Below are 10,107 nucleotides of genomic sequence, written 5' to 3' on the forward strand. Positions count from 1 at the left end.
AAAAGTGATCATTTGCAGGCTCTAGCAGGCACATTGCCGTCATATATAACGTGTATCCATTGGACAGATAAATCCTCTGAGGCTGGAAGTTTGTGTAGAACTCTGTGCTGCACTGTGGAGCCAAGAATATACATTTTTGCTGATTTCTCGGACAAAGTGGAGCTCCACGAGACAACAATTAGCACATTGTGACATCCCAATGAGCGTGGAAGTCAACATTGCGTGTATTATCTCCTGTACTTAGACTGAGCAGGACCACAAAAACATGTGTGAGTCGTTTTTTTCACACTTTGCCGACTGATAGGGCCTCCAGAGTCCCAAATATAAGGATTAAAAAGTTGATTTTGCATCATATGTCTCCTTTAAACAAGCTACTGTTTTACTTGAACTTGAGTATATTTTTACATGAGTACTTTTACTTGTACTTAAGTTAAAGTTTATCAAAATAGTGGTACTTGAGTAGAATATTTCAGTACTCTTTCCACCTCTGGTTTCCACAGCATTGACTTCTTGAAGTCTGAGCCATATTTGAGTGGAAATGCATCAGTTTGCATGGTTTTAATTTGGTCATAATCAGGTTTATTGTACAAAAGATTTCTAATAACTTAAGGGCAGCTAACGCTGTAACGTTAGCTATCAGGTGTTACACAGCTTTAAGATAGTGCACTTTGCAACATGATCATCTTGTTCCATGCTTCAAAACTGCGAGGGCAGTTGGTCGCCAAGCGGAAATAAGATGGTGTGGTTGCCGTTACCATAGCAACAGAGTTGCAGCTGGCACCGTTTCGATGATTTACAGCATCTAAAGGAAACGTGAAAATATTCAAATGAGAAAAAAAACCTGTTAATTACCTGTTAAGGTCATTTGTTTCGAGTCAAAATCTGGTAATTAAAAGTGTGTTTAATGGATATCTTGTCGTTGTTGGCAGCCGTTATCCCGTCATAATCCAGGATCCATCCAGGATGGAAGGACATATTTGTTGGTTGCATTTTAAATATAACTAACTTTAACTATCTAAGGATGTAATACAATATCTTACTTAAGTAAAAGTTGGATTATATGTTTACCAGTGTTGAATGTAACAAAGTATGAATATTTTGTTATTGTAATTAAAGAACAAAATTCACATATCTGTACTTTACTTTGTTATTCATATTTCTCGCAACTTTTACTTTTACTCCACAACATTTCCTCTATCTTTGTTACTCGTTACTACCAAATAAAATCAGAAGAAGAAGAGCTGGTAACGGTCTGTATTTATAGAGCTTTTCTAGTCTTGATGAGCTGCTTTACACTACATTTTTCACCCATTCACACACTTCAACATGGGGTTAAGTGACTTGTTCTAAGACACATAGACCAGCAAGGCCTGGAATTAAACCCACAACCTTCCAGTCGAAAGACAACTCACCCTACCACTGAGTACCATGGCTCAACCCTAACACTTTATCATTTAATACATTAAGGACATTTTATGTCAGAAAAGGACTTTTGATACTAAAGTACAGTAAATGTCATATAGTTTAAGACATTTACTCAAGTAATATGAAAAGTGACTTCTACCAAAGTAATTTCCTTGTAAGATACTTGTTCTTTTACTCAAGTATCCCTTTAAGGTACTTTATACAAGACTGATTTTTACTTAGGCAGAAGTAAAGGGTTATACATTATATATATATAATATATATATATATATACTTGTATACTCCACAACTCCAAACATAAAACAATGGCAGCAGAAGGTGACTCAGTGTTCATAATGGAAATAATTGCAGCTATAGAACAGACTCTTTTATCGATATATCTGCTATGTGTTTAATTTCATCATATGCGTCATTTTCATCTCATGTTGCTTTCTTCCTCGTGTTGCTCTTTTATGCCGAAGACTCTTTACAGTCTTTTGTGAGAGTGAGAACTATAGCAATAACTATAACAAAGTGCAAGCGCTACAATTTATTGAGTGTCTAACGATCTAGTAAAAGTATTCAAAAATGTACTGAATTAAAGAAAATGTTACTCAGTTACTGTTTTTTGTAACTGTTAGAATGGTAGAATGAATTGATGATTCTGTCGCCGTCTTCATGAAAGTGTTTTCCTTGTGACTTTTTTTTTATTTAAAATGTTTTATTAGTTACTTTGGGAACAAACGTTATTTGAGCTACACTTCACATAAACCCTTCTTAATAGAAGCGGCTCACAGCTGCAGCTAAGATGACATCTCAGACAATGGGACGACCGTGTTGTGGTGCCGTCATCAGCCTTGAGGAGAGAAACCCTTGCCTGTGAACTGTTTCCACTGTAAATAATGACCTTTTAACACTGAGAAACAGAGGAAAAACAGAGGGGAAAAACAGCCAACGACGATGAAAATAAGAGACCGTTCTTTAGCGTCTCTCCGCTATAGCACACAGCCAGCACCAGTGTTAATGACCTGTATGTGCTCGCGCGTGAGTCAGGATCGTTTATTGGCCTTGTTCATGTGCAGCCGAGCTGAAATTGGTTTATTGCAAAAGAGACAGACAGCAATTTAGGGCAATAAAAACGAATGGAGAGGCAGGAGGAGGAGACAGCTCCACTCGAAAGCAGGACACAATTCAATTATTCTTCAGAAAACAACACGTTTTTCCCATGGTTTATAGTTTGTAGTAACACACACGTGCACGCACACACACACACACACACGAGATGTGGTAGCTGTGGAATAATTATTGAAGGATCAATGTAATGTTCTGCCTTCCTGCTGTCAGCCATTAGTGGCCTAATGAAAGACAGTGAGAAAATTAACATAATGAACTTGGCTCCAAGCTTGTAGCGCACACACACGCACGCACACACACACACACACACACACACACACATCTGTGGAACTCAAAAGGGGGAGAAACACGCAGCAACCAGCACAGCAGCATATACATCGAACACCCCACACACACAGCCTCAGCACATTATCGTTTGCTTAGCCAACACTATTCAGAATTATCTTCTCTACTGTACTCGTGGGATCCGGCTGAACACACACACACACACAAACACAAACACAAACACACACGATTGCAGTGTGCCCTGCAGACAAAGCGAGGTGCCGTGCCGTTATCAAAGATGTGCAATCAAATTTGTCTCACTTTATTCCATCAACATAACCGCACTCTCCGAATTCAATCGTGCGAATGTGAACGATGCGACGCCGTCACGACTAAAGCTCGGCACGTTCACGTGCCCTGTGCCAGTCAGCGTTTTTTTATTTGACTGTCACCATGTTGAGGTTTTGACAGTACCAGCTGTCAAACACACTAGAGTCCACTTACGTACATTGGGCCATGCTTTATCATCCAATTGTCTCTAAATGGGAACAAACTAGTGATTGACAGACTATTTACTTCTGTGGCACTTTTCCATGATACTGTTCAGCCATCGATAGATAGACCTAATGCAAAAAAAGTGACACTGGTTTGGAGTAAATAACACAGCTATAATATAGTTAATGCAATTTATTGAGGTACATTACAGATGGTTGGAGGGCCCCCTCCAAATCAAATTCAGCCTAGGGCCCCATAAATGCTTGGGTCGGCCCTGGAACTAGTTAATAACAACAATATCGCCACATTATGTTCTGAAACACACAGTGGATTATTAAAAGACAGTGTCTAGCGTGAAAAAAACCAACTTAGAATGAACACTAACGTAACAGGTTAATGAAAACTCACCCCGTAAGAAGACTTTTATAAGAAGGTTATAAGAGGTTGCGGGAGCTGGCGTCATGTCGTCATCTCAGAAGTAACTACTGTGTCTGTTCGCCTAAAGGTGTCCACTTATTGTCATGTCCTGCTCTCTTTCAGCCACTAAATAATCCATCCGTTTGTTGTACATAAGCTCTGGAGAAAGTTTGCTAACTTTTATGCTAACGTGTTAGCATAAAGTCAGCTAGCCTAAATGCTAATCCTAACGCGTCTGTTCACATAGCAGAAGTGATATCTTCTTCATTAAGAAGTACAGCCAAAATTTTGTTCTTCTGCATTTTTCCTTGTCCATCTTCATTCAACGGTAAACACAAACAGCAGCTTCTCAAAGCACAGAGTATCACTGCACACTGACTATAAATCGATACAGTGATTTGAAGCTTGTAGTGGCTTCTTCAAAACTTCAAAACTTGCATAATTGAAAAAAATTTTTTTAAAAAATCTTTATTTACTCAGTTTGCGCTGGGCCGACTTGTTGCTACTTTTGCTGTGGCGGGTATGTGAAATATTTTATACACTACTTCATCACCAAATATTTATACAATGTTCTCATCACAATTATCCACCTGGCTTTAAACACGACCATGACAATCACCGTCCGTTGAGGAGGTTCTATAGTGACGGAAAACGACGTTTCCAAACCAAGTAGAGAGTCGAGCCAGCACTTAAACAACCGGCAGCGTCACCTCTTAGTAGATATTCAGCATACTTTTTACTTCTGTTTTGGCCAAATCCAGTAGACTGAAAGTCTGCATCCACTTTTTATTATTTTCAGCCCAGTATATTGTTAACGATTAAAGAATATTCCACTTTTACACAGCAATTCTTTACAAGAGGTCAAGTCAGTTTTGATTTGTGACTTCCAACATCACACCCATAAAAAGATGATATTTGCCTTCTGCAAACATTTGATTCTAAAACTAAATTTCTATTGATTGCAAAAAAAAAACAGGCTCAGAGAGTCGAGGCTCCTCTCAACAGTTGAGGTTTATTAGATTTTATTCGCCCCAGATGATTACACCGAAATAAATGGTTATTCTAAATGTAAAGAGAGCCAGTCAAATCATTTATAGATATACAGTTTAAGGATTACTGTCCTCTTGATGATAAAATAGAGAGCAAGCGCTTTCCACATTTCTCTGAATTGGAGCCATGATTCCCAGCACTTCTATGGAGAACTAACTTGCCCCAAGGATCCTCACAGATGTTACAGATCTCTTCTGTTCCTTCAGGGAAGGTTCTAATGTGCAAGAACATATCTGCTTCCACCTGGTGGTTCACAGAGCTTTCATTTACATTTCACGGGAGGATTTCAGACGGATACAGAGACCATGGGGAAGCTTCCGTCCTTTAAATGAGGAATTCGATAACTTCATCTGCTCTAATGAGTTAAATTTTCAGATTTGCCCTTCACTTGTTTTTTTTTAATAGTTAGACAGAGACCTGGAGAATGAGAATCAGAGGATGGATGGTTATCTGCTGGTGCTACAGCTTTGTCAGAATGTCCTCACCGCACTGAAACCCTCTGCAGTGTGATTTAGACGTGATTTGTGGTCTCAAGCCAATAAAATTAGGATGTCGGATAGGAACGTTGGTGCCAGGAGTGACATAATGTCAGTCAGCAGGATTGTGAGAGACTAATGTACACGAGCATGCCAAGAATGCATTAAAGCATGTGCTTAAACATCAGGCTTATTCCATTTTGGTGTTGTTTTAAAACGAACAAAACAAAATACAACTTTTTCTTCAAGGAATTAATTAAGAGAACGGTATCTTGTGGTTTTCACCGGTGTTTTAATTTGAATTTCTAGACCACAAACAGAGCATCCATCTATAAATGCCAGTCGTCCGTCCGTCTGTTCATCGCATCGCTGTCCAGCGAGTCGCTCGACAGGCTTCAAACATCTTTTGCAATAAAATGTTTAATTAAGACAACGGCGTTCCTGACTAAGTGGATCTCACTGGTTCTACCTTTATTTAAAAAAATGTATATTTTGGGTTGAACCCATGTTACATAAGGATTTATCTTCTCCTGCTTTATCCTCTGCGTGAAAGATGGGGTCACACCCTGTACGGGTCACACAGTCCATCAGGGCCAACATATGGCATGTTTATACATAATATATATAAATATATATATTTGCATCCTAAAAACGTGGGTTATTCTCCAAAAATTACCAGGGAAATGCCTAAAATCTCAATATTTAAGATCGGAGTCTGGTGTATTTAGCGACAGCACTGCTGATCACGGGCAGCATCACACCCTATACCGCTGTATTTTGGAGTCTGACATAGAAAAATGGTTTTAATTAACTGATTCCAATGATTCATTTACACTGAACTGCTTTACAAGTCACAAGTCACTTTGTGTGTCGCGATGGGCAGTGATGACCCAAGTTGAGTAGGTACTTTTTTTGGTAGTGGAAAACCAACCTAAACCGCGCCATGCCGTGGCGAGCCGGGACCCAGAGGCGATTCTAGAGTCTGTAGGGGCCCGAGGCAAAAATTCCCAGGGGGCCCTTCCAACCAGTGTTAATCACCATTATGTTACAAATAACTTCAAATCCTTTTTTTTTTCAAAATGAATGAAATAACATGGAAAAACCTTGTAATTAAAAAGAATGGGAAAATATAAATGTAAAGAACAATAAAATATTGTAAATAGCTTTTTAAAAACTATATAAACTTAGTAAAAAAAAAAATACATTACACTGTAAAGAACCCACATTATAAAACAATATAAATATATAGAACAATAAAATACTGTAAATAACTGAAAAAAAGATAAATGCATTACACTATAAATAATCCTCTTCATTTTCCAACTTGCAGAACGATAACTTCACAGAGGTTAACGTGAGGTGGGGCCCCTTTAGGTGGGTTTCCTACTGAGATGTCATTGGTAATTGCCCATTGCCCATGTTTTTTAAGGGGGACAGGGAGACGGCTGGTCACTGCACATTTCAGTAAAAACAGCCCTCAGGCTCCGAGAGTCGGGGGCCCCCTATCGGCTCGGGGGCCCCAAGCAGTTGCCTCCCTTGCCTGTTCACAAGCTGCGCCTCTGACGGGACCATAGTGGAAAAAGGGCCAATAGAGAGTGTCCAATTTGCCTCATCCCCAAATCTGCATGTTTTTGGACCGTGGGAGGAAACCAGAGAACCTGGAGAAATGATGATCTAGAAAGGACATATTTTTCAGTTTGACAACAAGCCCAAACACACTGCTAATAAAACCGTCCCGACCGACACAGTGCGGCAAACTATGTGTGGCTCATATCAAAGAGAGAATCGACAAAGATGGATCAAAGATTCACCACCAGAAAGTCCAGAACCGTGGAAAAGGCATTTGTCAAGATTTTTTAAACTCGTGGGAACAAAGAGCAAAAAAGTACAAATGCTTGGTACACGATGCTTGGGCTGAATAATAAGGCCACAAATGTATATCAATAATGTAGTGATAAATAATGCCGTGGCAGTGGAGTGGAGGAGGAGAGCGCGCAAAACAGAAAAAACCAACAAAACACCTACGGGGGGAACAGGAACACTAGAAGAACAACAGCAGAACAGAACTAAGTGTAAGAATATAATCAACAGAGAGACCGGGGAGTACGGAGATTAAATACACCAGGGAGGGCCGGGATAATTGAACACAAGGACTAAACGAACTAAAATAGGCTACACAATAAAACAAAAGCTGACAGAACACACACACACACACATATATATATATATATATATATATATATATATATATATATATACACATATATATATTAGGGCTGTCAAAAGATTAAAAATTTTAATCAGATTAATCACAGGGTAGCTGTGGATTAATCACGATTAATAACCATTCGTAAATATGCCGAAAAATTCTAATTTTCTCTTTATATTGTTGTAGGAACGGAGAGATAAATAAAGTATGTGAAAATATTAATGTAAAGAACAATAAAATACTGTAAATAACTTGTAAGAACCTATACAAACTTAGTAACAAATTAACCTTACATTGTAAAAAACCCACATTATAAGACAATATAAATAAATAGAAAAAATAAAATGCTGTAAATAACTTTTAAAAAAAACTATACACTGCACTGTAAATAACTCACATTATTAACAAAATATAAAGTATAGAAGTTAAATAGTTTTCTTATTAAACCCACAGCAGGAAATTCCTCATCAGCACTTTGAAGCACTGCTTCTGCTAGTTAGCGTTAGCGTTAGCGTCAGCTAGCATTCTGACGCTAATGTTAGCTGCTGTCTGTGTCCCCATTAGTTAGACAGTGACTGTTAATGTTATGATTATATCATTATCTGCGCCAGCAGTGCCACTTACAACTGTGTGTCTTTCTTTCTCTTTTCTTCATCCTCTTTTTTTCTTCCTCTTCTAACTTCCTGATTGATAAACTCCTCTTCATTTTCCTTCAGCTTCACACAGGTTAACGTGAGGAGACGTGGGGCCCCTTTAAGGGAGGTTTCCTACTGAGATGTCATTGCAAATCAACCCTTGTTGTTTAAGGGAGACGGTGATGCAGCTGCTCACTGATGCATTTAGGCTCCGACTGTCGGGAACCCCCCCCCTATCGGCTCAGGGCCCCAAGCAGTTGCCCGCCGCCTTGCCTGTTCATAAACTGCACGTCTACCCGTAGCGCGATGAAAGTGATCAAGTGCGTTAATGCGTTAAAACAATGAACGCGTTAATTCAACAAATTAACCATCCTGCGTTAACGCGTTAATTTTGACAGCCCTAATATATATATATATATATATATATATATATATACATATACAGTTTAGGGGATGATATTAGGAGAAGGATTTACCCGCTGTGAGTTCACGACGACACAACTGACTTGAGATGAGAGACACAAACTGAGTGTCAGGACTCATCGAGGAAAAAGCCTGGAGGCCAAAGTACAGCAGAGAAATGCACAGTGTGGTGTTGCAGTCGGGCCTGCAGAGATAAAGATGAGCTAAAGTGTTTCTGCGGCAGGATTGTTGGCTCTCAGCCTGCTCCTGTTTCTGCCTACAGCAGGGGTCTGCAACCTTTAGAATGAAACGAGCCCATTTCTGTCCCCTCTCCAGCCAAATAAAAAATGAAGATAATATTACACGTGAAGTTGTTTTTTTTTTTACAGATATAAAAGAATGATAGTTTGTTACATTTCTGAAATGTAAGAACACTAAGGGTTAACCTTTACCCTTCTGTTTTCAAAATGTGCTTCATTTTCAATTAAAAAAACAAGGTCAGAACACCTTTCACCATCATATTTTATTTTTAGCACGTGAACATCGTCCTGGACGCTTGTTTCGTTTTTACTTATGAAGTAAAGAACACATTTTTGTTTTCTTTCTCTTCTGCAACATTCAGCTTTTTGAGTTCCTTCTTCAGATTTTTTTCCACTCCCCTCTCTTAATTCTCTTTTTCACATTTTCACGATTCCTTCCCGTCGGCATGAGGTAAAACAGGTCGCAGTAAAACCTGTCACATACCTGTGTTGACTGCGCTGGAATTCATCGCCGCCGCGTTGTCCAATTCTTCTTCGGAGATCCAGTTATTAGCCAACTAATGAAAATAAACTAATGAAAAGACCAATATGGAACTGATACTGTAAGTCACAGATATCTGGTTAGATCACATGCTTCATTTATTTACATGGAATTGTAAATCGGTTTTGGCTTGAAAATTAAAAAGTAAACGCTGAAGTTGGAAATGTGAGCATAAGTGCGTAAATCTGTGACTGTGACAACGTCTTGTTCAACGGGTTTCACATCGGTGCCTGAGGACATGAGTGATATGGCTGGACCGGCTACACCTCACCTTCCTTTTCAGTTGCCCGTCAAGCTTTTCAAGTTTTTTTTGAAATCGTGGTTCGAGTTGGACTCACTCTTCCCCCGTCACAGCTTCGTTACAGGCAGACCTGGAATGCATCCAGAGACGACCAGGGAGACAAATAAGGGTTAAAAGCAAAAAAAAAAAAGTATGTATTTTATGATCTAAATTTTCTTTTCAGGTAATATAGGGGTGAGTCGCTCATTTATATGTTTATTTAATTGGTTTGTCTCACAAATTATTCTGGTACCAAAAGCTATATTCTGGTAGCTTTTTGGTACCAGACTGTTTGGGTTTGAACGAATGAAACCTTTGTTTCGAAACATGTCTTGTGATTATCGCGATAACCATATTATTATTATTATTATTATGGTGTTGATAAATGTGTCCGTCAATTTGGGTTTATTTGGATTAGAGCTGGAACAATTACTCGATTAATCGATGACTAAATTAATCGTCAACTATTTTGATAACCGATCGATCGGTTCAAAGCTTTTTTCATGATTAAAACAAGATTTCTGGTTGTTTTAGCTTCTT

The sequence above is a fragment of the Microchirus variegatus genome (genome assembly GCF_963457635.1).
Source record: "Microchirus variegatus genome assembly, chromosome: 14".
Lineage (NCBI taxonomy): Eukaryota > Metazoa > Chordata > Actinopteri > Pleuronectiformes > Soleidae > Microchirus > Microchirus variegatus.